This window comes from Garra rufa, chromosome 2 (assembly GCF_049309525.1).
Source record: "Garra rufa chromosome 2, GarRuf1.0, whole genome shotgun sequence".
In the NCBI taxonomy this organism is placed as follows: domain Eukaryota; kingdom Metazoa; phylum Chordata; class Actinopteri; order Cypriniformes; family Cyprinidae; genus Garra; species Garra rufa.
This window is the reverse complement of record NC_133362.1, coordinates 39,412,809-39,437,763: the sequence shown is the minus strand read 5'-3', so window position 1 is coordinate 39,437,763 and position 24,955 is coordinate 39,412,809.

The following is a 24,955-nucleotide window of genomic DNA, read 5'->3' as shown; positions in this document are numbered from 1 at the left end:
GGCCGCGCGTCCTGTTTCCTGACGCTGAGGCGGCCGCGCGTCCTGTTCCTGACGCTGAGGCGGCCGCGCGTCCCTGTTCCTGCGCTGAGGCGGCCGCGCGCTCTGTTCCTGACGCTGAGACGGCCGCGCGCTCTGTTCCTGGCGCTGAGACGGCCGCGCGCTCTGTTCCTGACGCTGAGACGGCCGCGCGCTCTGTTCCTGACGCTGAGACGGCCGCGCGCTCTGTTCCTGGCGCTGAGGCGGCCGCGCGTCCTGTTCCTGACGCTGAGGCGGCCGCGCGTCCTGTTCCTTGCGCTGAGGCGGCCGCGCGTCCTGTTCCTGACGCTGAGGCGGCCGCGCGTCCTGTTCCTGGCGCTGAGGCGGCCGCGCGTCCTGTTCCTGACGCTGAGGCGGCCGCGCGTCCTGTTCCTGGCGCTGAGGCGGCCGCGCGTCCTGTTCCTGACGCTGAGGCGGCCGCGCGTCCTGTTCCTGGCGCTGAGGCGGCCGCGCGTCCTGTTCCTGACGCTGAGGCGGCCGCGCGTCCTGTTCCTGGCGCTGAGGCGGCCGCGCGCTCTGTTCCTGACGCTGAGACGGCCGCGCGCTCTGTTCCTGACGCTGAGACGGCCGCGCGCTCTGTTCCTGGCGCTGAGACGGCCGCGCGCTCTTTTCCTGACGCTGAGACGGCCGCGCGCTCTGTTCCTGGCGCTGAGGCGGCCGCGCGTCCTGTTCCTGACGCTGAGGCGGCCGCGCGCTCTGTTCCTGACGCTGAGACGGCCGCGCGCTCTGTTCCTGACGCTGAGACGGCCGCGCGCTCTGTTCCTGGCGCTGAGGCGGCCGCGCGTCCTGTTCCTGGCGCTGAGGCGGCCGCGCGTCCTGTTCCTGGCGCTGAGGCGGCCGCGCGTCCTGTTCCTGGCGCTGAGGCGGCTGCGCGTCCTGTTCCTGGTGCTGAGGCGGCCGCGCGCTCTGTTCCTGGCGCGGAGACGGCTGCGATTTCTGTTGCTGGTGCGGCGGGGACTGCGCTGCACGGGCCTGGCCCGCCATCCCTCCCCCTGAGTTGCCTTCCTCCGTACCTCCTCCCTCCAGACTTTGGGAACGTCTGGGAGCCGTTCCGTAGGGAGGGGGTAATGTCATGATCGGGGCTGTGGGTCTCCCCTTAGCCTCCTGAGGTCGCTATTCACACTGCACTTCTGATAGCATTCACCTGTCCTTGTCGTTAACACTGATTCACTCACATCTGTTCACTATTATCCGGTCTTTAAATACTCTCACCTTTCTCTCCTGCTTCATGTCTGCATTGTCTTTTGTCATATATGTTCTTTGATCTCAGCTCTTGACCTTGTTCTCGTTTTGTTCAGTTTATGTTTAAGTTTATGTTTAGTTTGCCATGTTGGCTTTGTTTGATTTGTTTGTTTATTGTTTTATTATTAAAATCATTACTTACCTGCATTTGGACCCAGACCTCCTTACTTTCTCGTGACAGAAACAAACAGACTTGGCATGAAACAGACTTGAAATAGACAAACACTCACGAAACAGCAGATTACAACTTCAATACGCGACAGGGGACAACTGAAACATAAGGCCTACTTATACTAAACAATGAGGATCACATGACACAAACCAACCAATGAAAAACAAGGAACAGGACATAGCAACCAATAGACAACCAATCAGAACAAGACACATGGAACTAAGGGACCAATGGCAGGAATACATGAGGGCAAGGGAAGCAAGACACAACAGCATAAAACAAATGCAAAATAAAAGACATGAAAACATGAACATGAAACAAAACCCCAAAACAAAAACAAACCCCACGTTACACCACAGTGGCCTAAAAACCGACTTCATGTCCAGATAACTGTACTACTGTATTATTAAATTAATACCATTGTACTTTTTTTCATTGCCCATTTTTATGCTCACTGAATTGCTGCAGGCGAACTTATATAGTATGTAGTATCTTTAGAAGTTTGCAACCTAAATATGTCATACAGGGGCCAGAGGTGGTTTAAAAATAAAGTATGACTGAATCCCGACTATATGAGCTGATTAAACTGTCAGACACTTTGTGTCTTTGATTAATATCGATGATGTCAGCCTAAGAAGATCTGCTGCACAGCAAGGAACAACAACAGTACGTCTCAATGGAATAGTCTCAGTGCATGGCCGAATATCACACCTGAGGTATTCAGGCCCTCGTGACGAGATGTGAAAGCTTCTCAGTCTTATTTAAAGGGATAGTTCACCCAAAAATGAAAATTTGATGTTTATCTGCTTACCCCCAGGGCATCCAAGATGTAGGTGACTTTGTTTCCTCAGAAAAACACAAACAAAGATTTTTAATGAAAACCGGTGCAGCCTTATCATGGACGTGGATGGGCACCAAACCTTTAAAAGTAAACAAAAACATGCACAGACAAATCCAAATTACACCCTGCGACTCGTGACGATACACTGATGTCCTAAGACATGAAACGATCGTTTTTTGTGAGAAACTGGACAGTATTTATATCATTTTTTACCTTTGATACACAGCCGCGTCCATCTGTCATGAGCACGAGTTTGGCATCAGTCACGTCACATGTGCACGCGCTCTAGCGTAGAATACGTTTGTGTTTTTCTGAGGAAACAAAGTCACCTACATCTTGGATGCATTGGGGGTAAGCAGATAAACATCAAATTTTCATTTTTTGGTGAACTATCCCTTTAAATATCTACTGACCTCTCAAATTATAAAGCCATTGATGTACATCTTAGAATCTCTCACCAAACCAGCAGTATTTTCCTTAGGATGTGCAGAAACGTTCCTCTCTTCCCTTGTTCGATTGGTTTGTCATATCCTGGCCTTATTTTCTTGACTGAAAAGCCTTTCAGTGTCTGGAATTGTAAGGGCTGTTCAGATTATAATTACCCAACACTTCAGCCGAGTCAAATGAAGAGGGTGAGGGAGGTTAATGGGGTCTCATCAGCGATATGATCTCTACATCTCAAACCCAAATTGCTACAAAAGCAGGCTATAGTCATCACTTACATCAGGCTTAGGATGGTTTCAGCCATTGGAGAAAATGAATTGCAAAGACTTCTCACTTTAATGTGATTGCTATACTAACTAACCGTCTCAGGAGTTTCTGTGTTTGGTTCTGAGTTTTTCCACTCAGGGTATGGTTTGCTTATAGCATGCATTGGTCCAGATTTACTTAACATTTGTCTGTAAAATCAGGGGCCAAGCACCGTTGACGTTCTTCTTATTCATATTCTTCCGCCTCTTCGTTTCTCCTTCTGCTTTTGAGTCTATGGCAGCCCGTGGAACCCCTTGTGGGAAAGTTGTGTAATTTGGCACACAGATAGAGGACAGTCTCAACATTAACCATAGCAAGTTTGGAGTCTCTAACTCAAACTCTCTAGAGCCACCACATGTCCAAGGCTTTACTCATGTCTATGCTAACATAAGGTTTAGTTTTTTCGCTTATTTTAATTGTTTGTAAATCCTACTTTTTCGAACTCGTCCTAGGAGGTCTGAATTTCATCAAATTGGGCTCCGATCATCTTTACACCATGCTTTCAAAAATGTATAGAATTCAAGTCGATTAGTCAAACCATTCTCGAATAACGTGTAAATGAAATTGATGAATAGCACGCAAAAATGGATATGAGGCTATATCTCCGCAACGGTTTGGCGTATTAAGATCAATCTTTGTGTGTGTTATAACAACCATGGCCTGAGGCTACCTGCACAGTTTCACTCATGTTTATGCTAATAAATGTAAGGTTTCGTTTTTTCTCCATTTTTAGGTTTGTATAACCTACTTTTTACGGTATGATTTTCACCAAAATACAAACCTAAAAATGGCGAAAAAATGAAACCTTACATTTATTAGCATCATCTTCAGACCATGCTGGCAAAACATTATGGAATTCAATTAATTAGTGAAATAATTCTCAAATAATGTGTGAACAAATTTGATAAATAGCACTCAAAAATTGATGTGAGCCTATATTTGCGCAATTGAGACGGACTTTGGTGTGTTATATGACCTGAGGCTACCTGCACAGTTTCAGACAATTTGTCAGGAGATATGAAAAATGTGAATTTTTATTTATTTGCCTATAACTTCTGAATGGTCTGGACAAAAATCACAAAACTGTGAAATCTCTTTAGATTTGGAGGAGCATACTGAGTCGTACCATACCCAATTTTCCCATGTCAGCCATTTTGGGTGTCGTCATTTTAAATTTTATCATAAAATGCTATGAAGTTATGAACGCATTGGCGTATTGTTACGAAATTCTGTATGTTTTATGTTTATGGGAATTAATTAAATAAAAAAAAATATAAAGACATTTCAAAAACTGCTAATAACATTTGATTAAATTGGACTATTGTAATGAAAGTGATCTAAATATGTACCTTGGGTCATGCAGATAACATTGACACCAATTATGGCCAAAATTGTCTAAACTTCCCGTCCGCCAATTTAATTAATGTTGAAAACCTCCTCCTAGACCATTGGTCCGATTTTCACCAAAATTGGCTCGGATCATCATTTAACGCATCAACAAATTTGCTGGAAAGATGCCAAAGTGCATCTGAAGCAGTATCTCTGCAAAGCTTTGAGATATTTGCACCAATTTTTATGTGGCATTGTCACCTCACACTGATTACACCACATCAATTTAGTAACAGTGCCACGTATTGGTCAAGAATAATAAACCTTTCATTAACCATTAATTATATAATTTCCAAAAATGCTAATAACTGTAGATTGCATTAGCCTATTGTAATGAAACTGGTCTCAAAATATTCCTTGGGTCATGCCGACAACATAGATACCAATTATACCATAGTTGCCTGAACTTCCTGTCAGCCATATTGATTTATGTTAAAAACCTACTTTTTCAAACTTTTCCTAGACCGTTTGTCCGATTTTCACCAAAATTGAGTCAGATCATCTTCAGACTGTGCTAACAAAAGTTATGGATTTCATGTTGATAGATGAAACAGTTTTCGTACAGCGCCGCTACAAATTTTAGGCTTAATGACAAAATGACTCTGAGGCTTTATCTCTGCAAAACATGGACATAATGACACCAAACTTTGTGTGTGCCTTTGTCACCTCACACTAAACACACCACATCGATTTGATAGTGGTAAAGTGATAAGCCATTTAATCATATTACTAGCAGTTCTATATTATTTTTCTGTCATTTTGAATTAAATCATCTTAAAATGGCTTTCTTTTAATCACTGTTGCAGTTGGTCTGGTGCTCCATGCCATGCTCAACTCCTCATTTTCCCTTTGGTGTGCTTGGCCCATAATTGCTAAATCTGTTTAAGAGCAATACATTGTCAATACAAAGAGAAATGTTCTTTTACACGGTAATTTGTTGACCACTTAAAGTCAATATTAAATACTGTGAAGATTCTGTTTTGTGTATTTACAAAGGAAGCATGGTATTTTACAAGAAAACATATGGTATGAATTGATTATATCCTTAAGGAATTGATTGTATTGTAAAAAAAAATGGCTTCTGTATGACAGGTGGTTGGAGGGGTTAAAAACACTAGGAAGGAAAATAGCTCACTCTGGAAAAAAATATTTTGATTTCATGTTGGCTTTAAGATGGTCAGTTTGTTCTTAACTAGGGCTTCAGTATTTAGCTATAATATCTGAAGTAAAAAAAAAAATATTTACTTGGCAGCTCTATACTTGTTAAATGAGACTCCATAGAGAAGGGAACCTGGCTTTTGCTTGACCTCCATATGAGATATCAGCAGTGTCCAAAACCTCTAATCTCCTCTGACATCCCTTTCAGAGAGAGATACAGCTTAATAACCACCCAGGCTGAAATTATAAAGCCTCCTTTATGTTCCCCTGAATTTCTTTATCTTGTGAAAGAATCTGAGAGGGAGGATGCTGGAGCGAGATTGTGCTGTACTCGTACTTTTGCATGACAATGTCCGCTCATTGATCCTAGCGTGTCCTGACATTCATGTCCAGCACGAAGTGAGTCAAGCTGAATGACTGAAGTGCCAGTTAAAAGGTCAGAGGTCACTCTCACTCTCTCCAGACTTCATTTATGATGGGAAATTATGTGCTGGTCAGTAACATGTTCTCCTGTTTCTGACAGGGTCTCTTGTGTCAGCTGTCTGCCCCTTAGCCTGTCCCCTTCTGACAAACTCTTTAAGGAATCTGCTAGCAGGAATACATTAGGAAATCATGACTCAGTGGAGGAATACTTCCATGGACAATCCACAGTGTTGACCTGATAAACATGAGTAACCATGTCAGGGTTAAGTGATGTAAATTATTAGCACTTAAAGGAATAGTTCATGTCTTTCTGACACTGGAATTTTTCCTTTCTTCTATGATGAGATATGAAATGCATGTTTATATTCAATCTGTGTGGCAGCAGTGTAATATACAGTAAATAAATCAATAAATCTAATGACACCAGAAGCCTCATACACTCAAATTGTAAATGGCTGCGCTGCTCTCTGTAAAAATAAGATGGATTCCTTTGGATGGATGTGTCAACTTCATCACTGTCAATCATTATGCTTATCAAACTAGTTCCCGCTCTTTAAAAACATACCAGAAATCATAGGAGTCACTCAGATCAATCAATCTTCTGGTGAAACATCAATTTCCTAGTGACAAACTCACAATTGAGTTTATATCTTGCAATTCTGACTTTTTTTCTTTATAAAGTCCACAGACAAAGAAATTATCAGTCTATAATTTTAATGGTAGGTTTATTTGAACAGTGATTTGATCCAAAAAAACGCATTTCAAAAAAGTTATAAATTGATTTGCATTTTATTGAGTGAAATAAGTATTTGATCCCTTATCAATCAGCAAGATTTCTTGCTCCCAGGTCTCTTTTATACATGTAATGAGCTGAATTTCAGAGCACTCTCTTAAAGGGGGTGCTCCTAATCTCAGTTTTGTACCTGTATAAAAGACACCTGTCCACAGAAGCAATCAGTCAATCAGATTCCAAACTCTCCACCATGGCCAAGACCAAAGAGCTGTCCAAGGATGTCAGGGACAAGATTATAGACCTACACAAAGCTGGAATGGGCTACAAGACCATCGACAAGCAGCTTGGTGAGAAGGTGAAAACAGTTGGACAAATGGAAGAAACACAAACTAAGTGTCAATCTCCCTCTGTCTGGGGCTCCATGCAAGATCTCACCTCGTGGAGTTTCAATGATCATGAGAAAGGTGAGGAAACAGCCCAGAACTACACGGGAGGATCTTGTCAATGATCTCAAGGCAGCTGGGACCATAGTCACAAAGAAAACAATTGGTAACACACTACGCTATTCTCTAGACCTTAATCCCATAGAAAATCTGTGGAGGGAGTTTAGGGTTCGAGAGCCTAGAAACCTTAATGACTTGGAGAGGATCTGCAAAGAGGAGTGGAACAAAATCCCTCCTGAGATGTGTGCAAACCCGGCGGCCAACTACAAGAAACATCTGACCTCTGTGATTGCCAACAAGGGTTTTGCCACCAAGTACTAAGTCATGTTTTGCGAAGGGGTCAAATACTTATTTCACTCATTAAAATGCAAATCAATTTATAACTAAAAAACTGTGTTTTTCTGAAATTTTTTGTTGTTATTCTGTCTCTCACTGTTCAAATAAACCAACCATTAAAATGATAGACTGATCATTTCTTTGTCTGTGGGCAAACATACAAAATCAGCAGGGGATCAAATATTTTTTTCCCCTCACTGTATTTGGATCAGAGACCTGGGGAATACCAGGTGTTGTAAGCTTACTGGCCATCAGTCCAGGGTGTTTCCCTGCCTTTGGACCAAGATGATAGGATAGGCTCCAGCATCCTTTCAACAATACATAAGACAAACGATTTAGACAATGGATGCATGATTTGAGTGAGACAATTGCACAAGAAATTTGTCCTAACTCATACAAGCATGCATTTGCAAAATAAATCAGCACACACGCTGTTAAAAATAAAGGTGCTTCACAATGCCATAGAAGAACCTTTTTTGTTTAAATGGTTCCATAAAGAACCATTTTTGTTTCACAAAAGGTTCTTTGTGGCGAAAGAAGGTTCTTCAGATTATAAAAAGGTAAGAAAGAGATGGTTCTTTAAAGAATCTTTGACTGAATGGTTCTTTGTGGAACCAAAAATGGTTTATCTATGGCATCACTGTGAAGAACCTTTTAAAGCACCTTTATTTTTAAGAGTGTACTGAGTATTCAATATTTTCACAAGTGCATGATATTTAATGCTCAAACCCACGGGGAATCTGGGCACAAAGTACTCAGTACAAACCTCTGGAGATTTACTCTGAAGTTCAGCTTATTCTTTCTTCATTCCTGCTTGTTCATTTATTAAATATTTGGGCTAATTTTAATATGGTTCAAGCTACCAGGAAGAGCTTCACTTAGCATATTTTACCATGTGTAAATCCATTTCTCTGAAATTTAGCAGAGAAGATATGAAAAACATCAGCTAATTCTAATACCTGGTTTTATCCCAGCGTTCGTTTGGCTTGTGTACACATGTTGTGTTGGTGGATACAGCCTGGCGGGGTGACCCCTCATCCTTTGAAATCCAGAATAGAGTATCATCATTATGTAAGAGGCACCACAGACCTGTCATTTATCTGCCCTGTTGGGGGCTAATTACATATCTGCACTCTTCTGAGTAAGCAAAGTCAAAAGACACACGCATATACAATATGCACATCTAAAAACAACATTTTGCATCCACAGCAAAATGAAAGGAGAGTGCGGATGCAAAATACTTAAAACGGGTCAGTGGATGGAGGTTTATTTTAAAAACCACTATAGCTGTTTATGCTATCTCAATAAAAAAAAGTTACCTAGTGCTCTAATCAAAACACCCACCAGCTCCACGAGTACAGAATAATGCAGGCAGGTCTTCTGAGACACTTATTCAAACCAATCTCCAAAGTGATCCAACAAAACAAAGCCATTAGTGCTAATTAAAACCATTCAAAAGTACGGCTCTACCCTTTCCAATTAACAGAGAAAAGAGGCAAAGTCACTCTTTTGAGACTGAGCTAATTCTACTTGAGTGCTTAAACTTTAGCTCGGGTAAGCCACCGCTCGGGAAAGTGGCCGTCATGATACAGATATTCACTGGAGGAGAGGCAGCGGCGGGAAGGCCCTTCATTAAGTGGCGCAGGGCTAAAGAGGCCCTTCATTAACAGCGTTAGCAGCTAATGATCAGAGAGGAGGGGGCAGGGCTCATCAACTAAATGAGAGAGCCGTAAATGACCTACGGTTTAAAGACGTGGCCCTGATCTGCCCTTGAACCCTGAACTCAAACTACAGAAGAGCTCTGATTTTCACATATGTCAGAGGAAATTTGCTTCAGCTAGTGACACTAATCTCTCTCACAATCTAGCCTAACATTGAAGACATGTCATATAATGATAGATCTTTCAAAGTAAAAAAAACACAAAGGCCACATTAAATGTTGACGTACTGCAAATCTCTCACTTTCAGTTCAACTTTTTCGATTTCTGTCACTCGCAAAGTGTAAATCTTGTGCACTACGGCAGGTTAGAGCTGGAGATTAAAAATGTAAAGCACCTAATAAACATTTAATTTAAATGAGAGAGAAGCATGATAACTTTCCTACGCATCACAGGAAAGCAATTAGACTTGCAGTGGTTGTTCTTACTGCGTCAATCAGAACGCATTCGCCTGAACCAATAATCTACATTAGAGTAACCGCAATGTTGTTTCCCGATTGTGATTGCAATGTATGTACATTTACTTGAAGTAAAATAGCTCTAGATACACACATTTAGCCACAAAATGATGGTAGACGCCACATTTGCTTTGAATAGTTTCACTTTTGCTAAAAAAGAAAATCTTTAATTGCTTCTGTAATGCATATTCAGACCTTCATTCACTGCTGAAGAGACAATTTAACAGTTTTAAAAGCTCAAAGAACATAATAACAATAAAGTAAGACAGAATTAAGTCATTTAACAGTCTGAGCTACATGTGTGATGCGAAAACCCATCGGATGTCGAGCTGGGATGTTTTCAGGAAATTCGGAAAATATTCAAATGTACATTTCTTTGGTCAAAATTAGGTTTTCATTCAATTATTAGTCTATAACATCTTGTCTATCGTCTCTGAAAATATATGGCAAATATATGTTTTTTTTTGTATCGTCCCTGCTGAAAAAAAAAAACAAAAAACAAAAAAACAACTAAAACCAACCTAGGCTGGTTGGCTGGTCTTAGCTGCTTCAAGCTGGAAATAGCTGGATTTAGCTGGTCTCCCAGCTAAGACCAGCTGGCCAGGCTGGAAAAGTGGCCAAATTCTCTCTAGCTGACCAGCTAAAAACCAACTTGGTTGACCAGCTAAAACCACCCAACCAGCCTAGACTGGTTTAATGTAAGTGCCCTAAACGATGTTATAATGCACTTTTTCACACCCAGAGATGAAGGATTTTATAATGAAGTTACTAATAAAGAAGAGGAGTCTGATGACAGTCTGGTATATGGACAGGTGCGTGAATAGTTGCGCTGCGCTCGCTTTTCTAAATGTAAACTACAAGGTAGGCTGCACTATTCATTCTATCTAAACATACAAGGGCAAATCAAAAGAGACTATGCCCATGATAAACAAAAGAAAAAAGATGTTAGTCTATTTGTGTAATGATACAGTATAGCGCTCTTGATTTGACAGACAGCTCTCGTTAAACCCGTGAAGTGAAAGTAAAACCCATCTTCAAACCTGTTTTTCTCAAAATTCGATTCATGAAAATCATAGCTATCAGCCAACTTATTATAGCCATTACTTATGTTCAAGCTATGGACAAAATAAAAACCGTTTTGGAAAGGGCTTGAACCCAGCTTTCATATCCCTGCTGAAAAACAAAGAAACAACTAAAACCAGCCTAGGCGGGTTGGCTGGTCTTAGCTGGTTTAAGCCGGAAGTAGCTGGTTTTAGCTGGTCTCCTAGCCTGGCCAGGCTGGGAAAGTGGCCCAAACCCCTCTAAAACCAGCCTGCTGAATAGCTATGACCAGCTAAAACCAGCCTGGTTGACCAGCTAAAACCAGCCATCCAGCCAAGCTATGTACAAAATAAAAACCATTTTGGAATGAGCTTGAAGCCAGCTTTCATATCCCTGTTGAAAAAAAAAACAAAAACAAAAAAAAAACAGCTAAAACCAGCCTAGGCTGGTTGGCTAATCTTAGCTGGTTTAAGCTGGAAGTAGCTGGTTTTAGCTGATCAACCAGCCTGACCAGGCTGGTTTTAGCTGATGGTTTCCCAGCCAAAACCCAAAACTCCTCTAAAACCATCCTGCTGACCAGCTATAACCAGCTAAAACCAGGCTGGTTGACCAGCTAAAACCAGCCAACCAGCCTAGGCTGGTTTTAGCTGTTTGTTTTTTTTTCCACCAAGAATAGTAAAAAAAAGGTAAAATTTCACCATGTGTTGGGTTTTTCATGATCACATCACATATTCAGTATTTGTTCCCCCTCTAAAGTACCTTGCTCCATAGACCTCCATTACTGTAAATGTAATTTTTATGCTTTCACAAACCAAGGATGAAAATCTAAATTATTTTCTGCGGTAATCAACAGCATGCCACAGATACTGTCGATAAAGCCTTTAACATTCCTCTCTGTCTGTTTTTAATCCTCAAATAGAGTGTTTCTGAGCTGTGAAAACGAGTATATAATCCTACTTAATTTCCATGCATCGCCAGATATTAACGACATTAGATGTGGAACTTTAATCATCTCAGTAATAAAAATCTGATGAGTTAGTTTGGTTAATTTAGAGCCAAACTGCTCATTTGAGGAGCACATCAAAATGTTGATGATACATTTTTATGAGCTAGTTTCGGAGTGTCTATTCTGGGGTCACAGCTACAGTAAGTTTGGTGAGCATATGGATAAAAACAATGTAGGCTCATAGAGAATACGTACTTGTGGCGACGTTTCAGACATACCAGTATTACCTTTCTAATTAAAATGTTCAAAGTGAAATGCCCAACGAGTGGCGCTAAGACGCATTCAGTATGTGACTATGGTCAAGGTTTTATTACGCTGGCTCAGGCATGTTTTGCGGATATTCATAATTCAAATGACTAAGGAGTTTTGCTAAAAGGTTAATGCTCTATCGTGTTGGAAAATAACATACCCCCCACACCAAACCCAACTCTAAACCTACCTGATAGTGTTAACGAATGCAAAAGTGATATAAAAATCCTTATTACTTTACCAAAATAATAGGGATCATGCAAAAAACATGTAATTTTTTATTTAGTACTGACCTGAATAAGGTATTTCACATCAAAGACGTTTACATAATCCACAAGAGAAATTGTTATAAAAATGATAAAAAATGACCCTGTTAAAAAGTTTACAAACACTTGATTCTTAATACTGTGTTGTTACCTGAATGATCCACAGCTGTGTGTTTTTAAAGTTGTTTATGAGTCCCTTGTTTGTCCTGAACAGTTGAACTGCCTGCTGTTCTTCAAAAAAATCCTTCAGGCCACACAAATTCTTTGTTTTTTCAGCATTTTTGTGTATTTAAACCTTTTCCAACAATGACTGTATGATTTTGAGTTCCATCTTTTCACACTGAGGACAACTGAGGGACTAATACACAACTATTACAGAAGGTTCAAACACTCACTGATGCACCAGAAGGAAACACAATGCATTAAGAGCTGGGAGGTGAAAACTGTTTTAAATTTGAAGATCAGCGTAAATTTAACTTATTTTGCCTTCTGGTAAGACAACATGTAAGAATTTTCTGTAGCTTCTGAAGGGCGGTACTAAATGAAAAAAATATATATATTTAGGCAAAATTAGAAAAATGTCCATTCTGTTCAAAAGTTTTCACCCCCCGGCTCTTTATGCAACGTTTTTTCCTTCTAAAGCATCAGTGAGCGTTTAAATCTTCTGTAATAGTTGCATACGAGTTCTTCAATTGTCCTCAATGTAAGAAGATAGACCTCAAAATCATACAGTCATTGTTGGAAAGGGTTTAAATACACAAAAATCCTGAAAAAACAAAAAATGTGTGTGACCTGAAAGACTTTTCTGAGGAACAGTGGGCAGTTTAACCGGGACTCATGAACAACTATTTATAAACAAAAAAAACCACAGCTGTGGATCATTCAGGTAACAACACAGTATTAAGAATTAATTATGTAAACTTCAGGTTCATTTTATAAATTCAACTGTTGTTTTCTCTTGTGAACTATGTAAACATCTTTAATGTGAAATATCTATTCAGGTCAGTACTAAATAAAAAACAACATGCATTTATTTTGTAAAAATTATTCACATTTAGCAAATTCTGCAAGGTGTATGTCATCTTTTGACCTCAACTGTAGGTAATTTTTTTTTTTTTTTTTTGCAGAAAAGTAGGTAGAAGCACATATTTCCAATAAGTATAAGAATCAGCCTCGCACATTAAGAAACATTTGAGGGCTATCAAGTCAAATTTGACAGGTTTATGTCTTGTGTGCAGGGGCAGACTGGCTAGCCTTTACGTGATGTTTTATTAACAAGTTTCGGGAGGAGCTCGCACAGATAATTAACACGGCCAATTCACCCTTAGCAATCACTCTCCCTAACCAATCAGCACAGGAAAAATCCCTATAAATAACACAACAATCATACCTTCATCATCTCTTGTCTTGTCAACGCTTTGGCACATCCAACCACCGCGAACATGTCCGAGATCGCTTTTTATCCAGCGGATAATGCCTTTGAAGCAGCACCAGATCCCGCAGCATCCCTAGCCACAACTTAAGCCACCACCGCCCTGCAGGATCCTCCAACCGAGCCCGCGGCTGCACCACAGGGCCACAGGCCTTCTCGCGCTGCCACCGCTCATACCCGCCGACGCCAAGCCGCGCCATCACCGGCACCTTCCCAGCATATTCCTACGCCTCAGCCCTCTCATCCGCCCCAGCCACAGGGAAACGGACCGTGGCAGGACTGTAGCAAGCGCTCGCCAGCGCCAACATCCCGCACCGAGCTACCAAAGCGAATGCCAGCCCGCCGCTCACGGCTTCACTCCTTCAAGCCGCCGTGTTAGCACGAGCTTACAACCGCAGGCGGCAAAATCCCATTCACAGCCCGTGCCTCACCACACTCCCCTTTCCTTCCCATGGCCGGCAGCGCCGCCATCCAATCTTTTTTCGAGTCATTTCGTTCATTTCAGTGTTTTTACCAAAATATAATTAAAAAGCTACGTGTTATTTCCTTAACACATGTTCTACTTATACAAACTGATTCTCAGTTTACATATTATATTCTAACAGGTCTCTAAATCTTCCTTTCGAAGCCTTATCTGCCCCAATCTCCAGTCTGCTTTTGCCGAACCTGAATCAGTCAACCTCCTATTTAAAAAAGAAATAGAGGCGAACTTCATGATTGGCCCCTTCTCCGTTCCTCCCTTCAGCGTTTTTCGGGTCAGCCCCATCGGCTTAGCTACCAGAAAATTTTCAGAAAAAAAAAAAAAAAATCAGGTCGCAGTGCTTGGCTGCCCAAAGTCGACATCACCTCTGCCTTTAAGTCTTAAAAAAAAGACTTAAAGACAAATTCGACATGACCTCTGCCTTAAACACGTCACGTCGGGTCAGCCTATCCCAAGCCGAGAATCCCCACATACCGTGCCAACGGATCGGACCACCAGCCCAGTCTCCAATCTCCAGTCATCCACCAAAGCTCCGCTGCTGTCCTCAGCCCGATGCGGCCGGCCGCCGCCCAGCGCTCAAGCCCGCCGGCTTCCTCTCCGCGCTCAAGCCCATCAGCCGCCAAGCCAGCGCCAGCTCACAAGATGGCCGCCACACCAGCGCACAAGATGGTCGCCACACCAGCGCACAAGATGGCCGCCACGCCAGCGCACAATATGGCCACCACGCCAGCGCACAAGATGGCCGCCACGCCCGAGTCTGCAAGCAAGATGGCCGTCACGCCCGAGTCTGCAAGCAAGATGGCTGCCACGCCAGGTTCTGCAAGCAAGATGGCTGCCACGCCAGGTTCTGCAAGCAAGATGGCCGCCGCGCCAGAGTCTGCAAGCAAGATGGCCGCCGTTCCTGAGTCCCCGGCCAAGATGGCCGCCAAGCCTGAGTCTGCACCCAAGATGGCCGCCAAGCCTGAGTCTGCACCCAAGATGGCTACCGCCAAGTCAGAGTCTCCGCTGGTTCCGCCCAGCCTCCCAGAGTCTCCGTTGGTTCCGCCCAGCCTCCCAGAGTCTCCGCTGGTTCCGCCCAGCCCTCCAGTGACCGCACCGCCAGAGCGCCCTCCAGAGCCGGAGCTCTCTCCTGCGCGCCCTCCAGAGCCGGAGCTCTCTCCTACGCGCCCTCCAGAGCCGGAGCTCTCTCCTGCACGCCCTTCCGTGCACTCCTGGGTGGACTATGCCCTAGGTTCCCCCAAGAAAATTTTTGGGGGGGCTACTCCCCTGATCAGCCATGGCCACCTGGACTGTTGACCCGGCCATGGCCACCTGGACTGTTGACCCGGCCATGGCCACCTGGACTGTTGACCTGGCCATGGTCACCTGTACTGTTTACTCAGCCATGGCTTCCTGAGCCCCCAGATCCGCCATGGCCTCCTGAACTGTTTACCTGGCCATGGCTTCCTGAGCCCCCAGATCCGCCATGGCCTCCCGAACTGTTTACCCGGCCATGGGTTCCTGAGCCGCCAGATCCGCCATGGCCTCCCGAACTGTTTACCCGGCCATGGCTTCCTGAGCCCCCAGATCCGCCATGGCCTCCCGGACTGTTTACCCGGCCATGGCTTCCTGATCCCCCAGACCCGCCATGGCCTATTGGACTGTCTGCCCTGGAGACCGCCCCTGTATCCTGTGTTCCCTGTCTCCCTGTCTAGCGGTCTCCAGGGCGCCCACCCTCCCTCCCCTATGGATGTTAGATGGGGAGGGGGGGTGTAATGTCAGGTTTTAGTCTGTTTCTGTTCTGTTTTCCCAGTGTTTTTCCCCCTCTGTTTCTAGTCCTTATGGTTAGTCCTTGTCTCCCCCTTTTGATTTAGTCTTAGTTGGTTTTGTCTTGCCCATATTTGTATTTCCCCCTCGTCATCTTGTTATCTCGTTAGTTACCACACCCCCGTTTCTGTGTATTTAAGTCTGTGTCTGATCACTTCCTGCTGTCCGTCGTTAACGTTACATGTTCTCATTTGATGCTCCTGGTTTTTGTTTTTGTTTGTATTTCAGTGTTTCATTTAATAAACTGTTTACATTTCATTCTATCCGGTTCTCCTGCTCAATCTCCACTCCTAAACCCGCCTGACTGTGACAACATGGTCCTAATGTAGTACTTAAATTTTTCAAAAATAAATGTAGACCTATTCTATGTGAAACAAATTACAATGAGGTGGTTGTTTTGTAACAAGGTTGATGAAAAAAGTGACAGGTATGGACAGGTAAGAAAGTTTGTTAAAAAAAAAAGTAAACACACATGAGAGACAGAGAGATTAAACAAACTAATAAGGAAATTGGAAGTTCAAGAGATAACCTTTAATTTTGTTACCCAGTCAATTTAAAAAAGTATGTGATCATGATCGCCATATAATTTTTTTTTTTTTTTCGTGGTTTCAAAATTTGGTGTGGGTGTGTGGGATGGCCTGGATAAGTGTGAGATTTCCCGGCCTGAAATTTTGTCCCAGTCCGCCCCTGCTTGTGTGACAATGTTATAGACAACTGTTGCTTGAAAGAAACACCCTTTGTACAGTTTCACTAAATCAGGTCTCAAAAAAAAAAAAATGTATATGTCCCATCATGATCAAGAAGTACATTTTTTGTTGTGCTGCATTTCATAGATCATAGCCCGGTGGTGTTCTGCCCTCTCGCGCCTTCACTCTTTTAGATTAACAGCCATCTGTTTCCCATTACCGTTTGTGACAAGGGCGCTGGGACCTTGTGGGAGTCACAACAGAAATCCATGTGTAAACCTGAGGTGCGATATTCACAGCTGGTAAAAATAGACCACATTCAAACATACGACCACACACCTGTAATTACAGCAGTGCTCACATACATATGAACATATTCAAACTTTCTCCCATCACCACGCTTATGGATATGACATATATTATCTAGTCAATAATTTTCCACCAGGCTCTGCAATGACTTTAATCCACAGCTAAATACGCAGAATTGTCCAGGTGCGGCAAATGCGTGGGAAAAAAGGTTGTCACCTGAAGTATTTGCTGGCGGATGGTGTTATAAATGCAATGTGATAATGAAGATCAGTGTGATGACTTTATATATTCTTTTTTCATCTTAACCTACTTGATTTGTGGATAAAACATTATTATTTTCTGTAATCCACACTTGTTGCAATAGTTATTCTGTCATTTGTTGTTTCTGTGCAACACAATGTAATTTTTTTTAACTTCCATTCAAACTCATGTTTATCTGCTTTGTGTAAGTGATGTTCTGTAGGGTCAATTATATTCAATATTCATATGATCAAATGACTCTATGATGTTTCAGAGACTGTTATATATTTAGCTTTGCATGTCTTCATCCCCAGAGTCTGTTCGCTCCTCATTAGTAAAAACCAAACAGAAAACATTAAATAAGGCAGAATGAAAGAAAAGTAGAGATTGAAAAGGGGGGAGGGGAAATAAAATTTTTGTTGAGGTTAGCGAATCAATGCATGTGTTTAAAAAAATATCAATTCTTAATACTTCTCTTGTGAATTCACGTTTAACAGTTAGCGAATGTCACACCCCTGGACTTTCTTGTTGGTTTTTCCCATTTTCCCCTGCAGTTCTGAGTGTTTTTGGTTTCTCCCTTATTGTCTGCACCTGTGTTTGTAATTAGTCTGTCTATTTAAGGTGTGTGTTTTCCCAGTACTCTTGTCGGTCTTTAATGTTATATGGATGTTTTCCCCTGGTGTTCCTGTGTCTGCCTGTATTCCGTTGGATTTATTAAATATACGTCTTTTATTTACGTCGTTGTTCGTGTGTTCTTGCCTGCATCGTGACAGAAAGACCGACCTAAACAGGTTTTTTTTGCGTATTCCACCCCGTTTTGTTTATCATTCAGTTTTTCAGTCTTTTTGTTTCCGTAGTGTTTTCCCCCATGGATTCCTTCCTCCGTCCTGAATTCATCCTCCTCCGGCTGAAGCAGGGGGATTTACCGCTCGAGGGTTACACATTCATGTTCCAGCTTGTAGCAAACACCACCAGCTACCCGGACGACGCGCTCTGTACGTTCTATGACGCTAGCCTCAACGCGTCGTGCAGAGCGCCGTCGTCCGAGGATGGCCTTCGAGCGGATTTCGCCGCATTTGTGGAGTGGACACTGGCGAGAAACAGACCCGCGTTCCCCGCCTGTTCCAAGGAGCATCTCGCCAGTGCCACTCCGGACCCAGAGCCCAGCCAGCCACCCCGACCCGCGGATTATGAGCCCTTCACAGACGGAAAGCCCGAGCCCGGAGCGACAGCAGTATGGAGTGCCGACGGGGTCAAAACTGCTGATCAGGTGCGTGAGCCGGCCATTACATCCGCGACGGTGGAGTGCTTCGTGGAGCAAGAGAGGGCTGTAGAGAGCCCCGTCCACTGCACCGCCACTGGGGGTGAGCAAGAGCACTCTGGGGACTTAATTGACTGTTTCACGGAAATACCCATCTGCCTGGATTTCCCTCCCACCCTCCCTCTTCTGCCTAAGCCTGAATCTCCGCTGGTTCCGCCCAGCCATCCAGAGTCACCGCTGGTTCCGCCCAGCCTTCATGAATCCCCATTGTCTGCTGTCTGTCCCCTTGCTCACCCTTAGCACACTATCTGTGCGGTGGGTTCGCCGCGGGTCTGCCAATCTCCATCGGTGTCATGGCTGGAGGATCCCTCACCATCGCCTCCAGCCTCAGAGTCCTGGACTCCGCCTCGGCCCTCCGACCCTGCCGCTCCACCCCGACTCTCTGCTCCCTCGTCTCCGCTGTCGCCCGTCGGTCCACCAGCTCCACCGGGCTCCATCGTCCCTCCGGCTCCGCCCTGGTCAGTCGTCGCCCTACCTTCGCCTCTGGACTATACTCCTCCGGCTGTGCCTCGTCGCTCCGTCCCACCAGCTCGTTGGACCTCCTCCCTCCCGCGGGCACAGCCTCGGCCCTCTGTCGCTCCGGCTCCGCCGCGGACCTCCGGATCTCCATCTCCGCCTTGGTCGCCAGAGCCTTGGGTTCCGCCTTGGCCCTCCGGATCCGCGGTGTCACCCAAGATCTTCGGCTTTCCGTCTCCGCATAGGGCTCTCCCACCACCTGCTCCGCCTCCGTCGGTCGGCCCCATGGAGTCGTCAGCCTCTCCTCCACCATGGCTCCTCCCTCCATCGGCTCCACCTTGGAACTCCATCATGGCTGAGTTCTGGGTCCCACCTGGCTCCTCCTGCTCTAGCCCCTTCCTGTCACCTCCTTGGCTCCTCCCTCCGTCACCACCCTGGACTCCATCTTGTGTCCTCCTCCCGGGAGTCCGTCCTCCACCTAAGCCCCCTCCTAAGACTTTGTACTGTTTCCCTTTGTCTGTTTGTCGGCACGAGGACGTGCCTTCCGGGAGGTGGAGGTAATGTCACACCCCCGGACTTTCTTGTTGGTTTTTCCCATTTTCCCCCGCAGTTCTGAGTGTTTTTGGTTTCTCCCTTATTGTCTGCACCTGTGTTTGTAATTAGTCTGTCTATTTAAGGTGTGTGTTTTCCCAGTACTCTTGTCGGTCTTTAATGTTATATGGATGTTTTCCCCTGGTGTTCCTGTGTCTGCCTGTATTCCGTTGGATTTATTAAATATACGTCTTTTTTTTACGTCGTTGTTCGTGTGTTCTTGCCTGCATCGTGACAGCGAAAGCTAGAGTTTATGGTTTAAAAAGTTTTAAATATGAATATTTTTCTTATACAAATGCACCGACTCATTTCAGAAGGCTTTTATTAACTGTGTTGATCACTTTTTATGATTGATGGGTGCACTTTTTTGGGCTTCAAAATTTCGACCGCCATTCACTGCCATTATAAAGCTTGGAAGAGCCAGGACATTTAAAAAAATAATAATAACTCTGATTGTATTCATCTGAAAGAAGAAAGTCATATACTCCTAGAATGGCTTGAGGAGAGTAAATCATGGGGTAATTTTCATTTTTGGGTTAACAATCCCTTTAAAGCAAGACTAGTTAAAGCCGGCAGTCCATTTCCTAGACTCCAGCCCATCTGGAAATCTGCACAATACAGCCTTAGAACAAAAATAAGACTGTACAACAGCAATGTCAAATCTGTTCTGCCATATGGGTCAGAATGCTGGCGTCTCATCAAGAGCGACATGACAAAGACTGATATATTCCACAACAACTGCCTCAGTAGAATTTGCCATATCTTCTGGACAGAGATGAGCATGGCAATGAAGATAAAGCGGTGTATAATAAAAAGGCTGCATCCTGATAGTAGCTATGTGTTGGAGAACACCACAAAGAAAGCAAGGAAGGCCAAAAACAACCTGGAGGAGGTTTGTAGAAGCTGAACTGAAAGAACTACACCTCTCATGAGGCGCAGCACAACATGCTGCCAGTGATAGAACAAGATGGAAGCAGATTGTCACATTCTCATGTTCTGTAGGGAACTACGAGACATAAAAAAGAAAATTACTCCACTACTTTTATGAAGACACCATTAACGACAAAACAACGGGTGTGCAATAAAGTTACTGTGGTTTAGAGAAACAGATGTAACTGTCTGTGGTTGATTTCTTCAACAATACAGTGAATTAAAGTGGTTAAGTAGCGAATTACATGGCTGCAAATCCGGCCCTGATCAAACTTATTTACCTGTGATTTTATCCACCTCTGACCAATGGAAAACAGAGAGTATGTTCAGGAAAAAGGTTGCTTTGCAATTCTTTCGGATTGCAATAGTGTCACAAAATTACACACTACACAGTATTTCAAAGGGGCTGTATGTAACCTTGACAGCTAGAGGCTGAAATGGGTACTGCAGTACAAATTCAAAATATTTGGGAGATTCTTTTTCCCCACCCAATCCTTCTCAGACTTGATGCTCACACAGGTTGCCAGATTGAGGATATGCAACAGGAATGAGCACAAATGTGATCCTAGACCACAAAAGCAGTCTTAAGTAGCATGGGTATATTTGTAGCAATAGCCAAAAATACATTGTATTGTAATTAGGTGATTTTTCCTTTTATGCCAAAAATCATTAGGATATTAAGTAAAGATTATGTTCCATGAAGATATTTGATAAATTTCCTCCTGTAAATATATCAAAACTTAGTTTTAGTAAAATGCATTGCTAAGAACTTCATTTGGACAACTATAAAGCCATTTTTGTGTTTGTCCCGTTAAATGCAAATGAGCTGGTTCTCCTGGCCCACTTTTCAGAAGAGGGTGGAGCTTTAAGAACCAGCAAACACAAAACAAAACAATCTAATGCACTGTTTGGAAACAAACGCATGACATTTACTTTGTCTGGAGCTGATGTCCGAGCATGAACCGTTGGTATTGATTCCTAAACAAAAAGGGGACTTTACCATTTTTTTCAAGGACATTTCCTTCAAAAATGAAATCTAACCATAGTGTCCTGAGTGGCTCAGATGGAGGGAGTCTATGGAGACTCCTATGTTTGTTGGTGTAGCCCAAAACACAACACTTGTAATGCCTATTTGGCGCTGACATTGTATATCTTCAGAAGCTACAACAAGAAAACATTAATGGTGGACTGCTGCTTCTCACTCAGGGCTGTGTCTATGCTAATAGGATTGATTGAGATTATAAAAAAAATGACTTGTAAAAATTGCTAATTCTATAGGGTATGAGCCAAAATGTGGTGTTTTTTGTGTGTTTAAATGCAAATAAGTTGGGGCTCCCGGCCCCCTTTTCAGAAGAGGGCGGAGATTCAAGAACTGGCAAAAACAAAACAAAACAATCCCACGCACTGTTTGGAAACAACGCATGATACTTACTTTGTTTAGAGCTGATGTTCGAGCATGAAGCATTGGAATTGATCGCTAAACATAAAGGGGAAATTTAACCAAAGTGACCTCAGCGGCTATCATTGTATATTTTCAGAATCTGCAGCAAGAAAACAGTAATGGCAGACTGCTGCTTCTCACTCAGGACTGTATATATTCTAATAGGGCAGAGATTGTCACAAATGGGTGGGATTTCTCCCTATGATGACATCAACAAGAAAACTGGAATCACGTGTTCAGAGAGACTATTTATGATTTATTTAAATTATAAAAAAATTATTCATTCATTCATTTTCATCCGCTTATCCGGGACCGGGTCGCGGGGGCAGCAGTCTAAGCAGAGAACCCAGACTTCCCTCTCCCCAGACACTTCCTCCAGCTCTTCCGGCGGAACACCGAGGCGTTCCCAGACCAGCCAAGAGACATAGTCCCTCCAGCGTGTCCTGGGTCTTCCCCGGGGCCTCCTCCCGGTGGGACATGCCCGGAGCACCTCCCCAGGGAGGCGTCCAGGAGGCATCCGAAACAGATGCCCAAGCCACCTCAGCTTGCCTCTCTCGATGTGAAGGAGCAGCGGGTCTACTCAGAGCTCCTCCCGAGTGACCGAGCTCCTCACCCTATCTCTAAGGGAGCGCCCAGCCACCCTACGGAAGAAACTCATTTCGGCCGCCTGTATCCGGGATCTTATCCTTTTGGTCATGACCCAAAGCTCATGACCATAGGTGAGAGTAGGAACGTAGATCGACCGGTAAATCGAGAGCTTCGCCTTACAGCTCAGCTCTTTCTTCACCACGACAGACCGGTACATCGACCGCATTACTGCAGAAGCTGCACCGATCCGTCTGTCGATCTGCCACTCCATCCTTCCTTCACTCGCGAACAAGACCCCCAGATACTTAAACTCCTCCACCTGGGGCAGGAACTCCCCACCAACCTGAAGAGGACAAGCCACCCTTTTCCGACTGAGGACCATGCCACATGTGGATTGGTTGAGCAAACTCCCATGAACCCTCCAGCACCCTGAAGAGGGTATAGAGCTGGTCCATTGTTCCATGACCAGGACGAAAACCGCATTGTTCCTCTTGGATCCGAGGTTCGACTATCTCCAAATTCTCCAATTCACCCCTCCGGGGATCGCCACCTTACCGTGATGGAGGGGTTTGAGTGTCTGCATGATCCTAGGAGCTAGGTTGTCAGGGGCTATAACACCCCTGGTAGGGTCTCCCAAGGCAAACAGGTCCTAGGTGACAGACCAGACAAAGAGCAGTCCAAAAAAACCCCATATGGCTGAAAAACAACACAGGTACGTGACGTCGCCCGGTATGGCGCAGCCGGGGCCCCACCCTGGAGCCAGGCCTGGGGTTGGGGCTCATATGCGAGAGCCTGGTGGCCGGGCCTTACCCCACGGGGCCCGGCCGGGCTCAGCCCGAAAAAGCGACGTGGGGCCGCCCTCCCATGGGCCCACCGTGGGCCTCGGCGACCCAATCCTCAGACGCAGAATCTGGCTATAGGAACATGGAATATTACCGTAAAAAAAAATTAGTTGGTGAATTTTTTTCATTATAGGCTGGTTGTTTTCACACACTGCAGCCACACAACTGGGTTCAAACACTTTCTAAAAGGGATTTCTGCATAATAGGTTCCCTTTAAAGTTTATTCTTGGACTTTGGATTAATTAGTAATGCTTAAAATGCTAGCTACTTAAAATTACTTTACACATTTGTTTTCCATGTCTGTCAACACTGATGTCTTCTACTCTATATGCCATGCTTACAGTTTACATAAGTAACCTTTAGCAGATATACACATTTAAAATGTATAGCGTTACTCCTCTGGGAAAAATGGGCCACAATTTATTGGTGGAAAAAAATATTGATGACTCATCTTGCATGCAGTGGTATATACAAATTTGTCTAATAAAATCCTGTCTGGAATGAAAATCCCTCTTCATCCTTACACCTCCTGCAACCAGCTAACAATAGCAAGCAGCAAACCTGAATTTGCCAGGCTGTGATGTAAGGTTACTGACTATTATAAAAGAAAAAGTACACAACCTTTGATATGTCCCACCCTACATTTCTGATTCAGTAGAAAATGTCAAAACTGAAAATAAAACTGTGTTTGTCATAGCAACTCATGGCACCTTTAAAAGCAAAATATCATTTGAGACAAAACTCTGATTTGCTTTACTGGTAAGAGTTGTCTACCTCTGCTCCCGCTGAGGTGTTGACCTGCTTTTCTGTGAAGTCTGTAGGACTGATGTTCAATCAACAGAGCGGGACCTTGACTAAACAGAAAGAGATTCTTCATATGTGGAACACAGCGCAGGGAGATTGCACAAGCCCTTTGTAGGTGTTTGCTTGAGGAAAGTTAACGGGGAAATATGATCTCATAGAGATCAGGCATAGCCTGGGTCCTGTGGGACGGCACTGGAGGGTGTTGATGACAGGTGACACAGCGCGCTACACCGGGGTGACAGTGGATGACAGCTCCTATTCTTAGCAGGCAGTCGCTGGCTGCGCTCAAGTGTTACTGACTACATTATTCTGTCACTTTGTGCAGAGATTGATGTTTGATTTGTTACCTGTTGTTTAGGAATCATGTGTGTATGTGTGTGTGGCTGCATACATACTCCCGCATGTGTGTTTGTTTGTGTGCGTGTGTGTGCATTTGCTTATGTGAATCTGTGGATAATGAGTTTTCATAAATAGATGGTCTTTTGGGAGAAGCCACCTGTTTGAAGTGAAATTTGAAAGAAAAACTGCCTTGAACTCTATGATCAGTATTGTCTAGCGCAGTCAGGGTTTTCCCAGGAGTACGGTACTGTGGGAGGTTTTCATCTGCACATTTCTTCTCGTTTTGCAAGTCTCTGAGGTGTACTAGTCTAGGAGCAGACGAGATGTGAATTACACTATACAGTATCTTAAGGGCTTTTCAAGAGATGGTTTCAAAAACTGATTCTGATCTAAAACATACTCTAACGCAACTACAATGCTAATGTTAG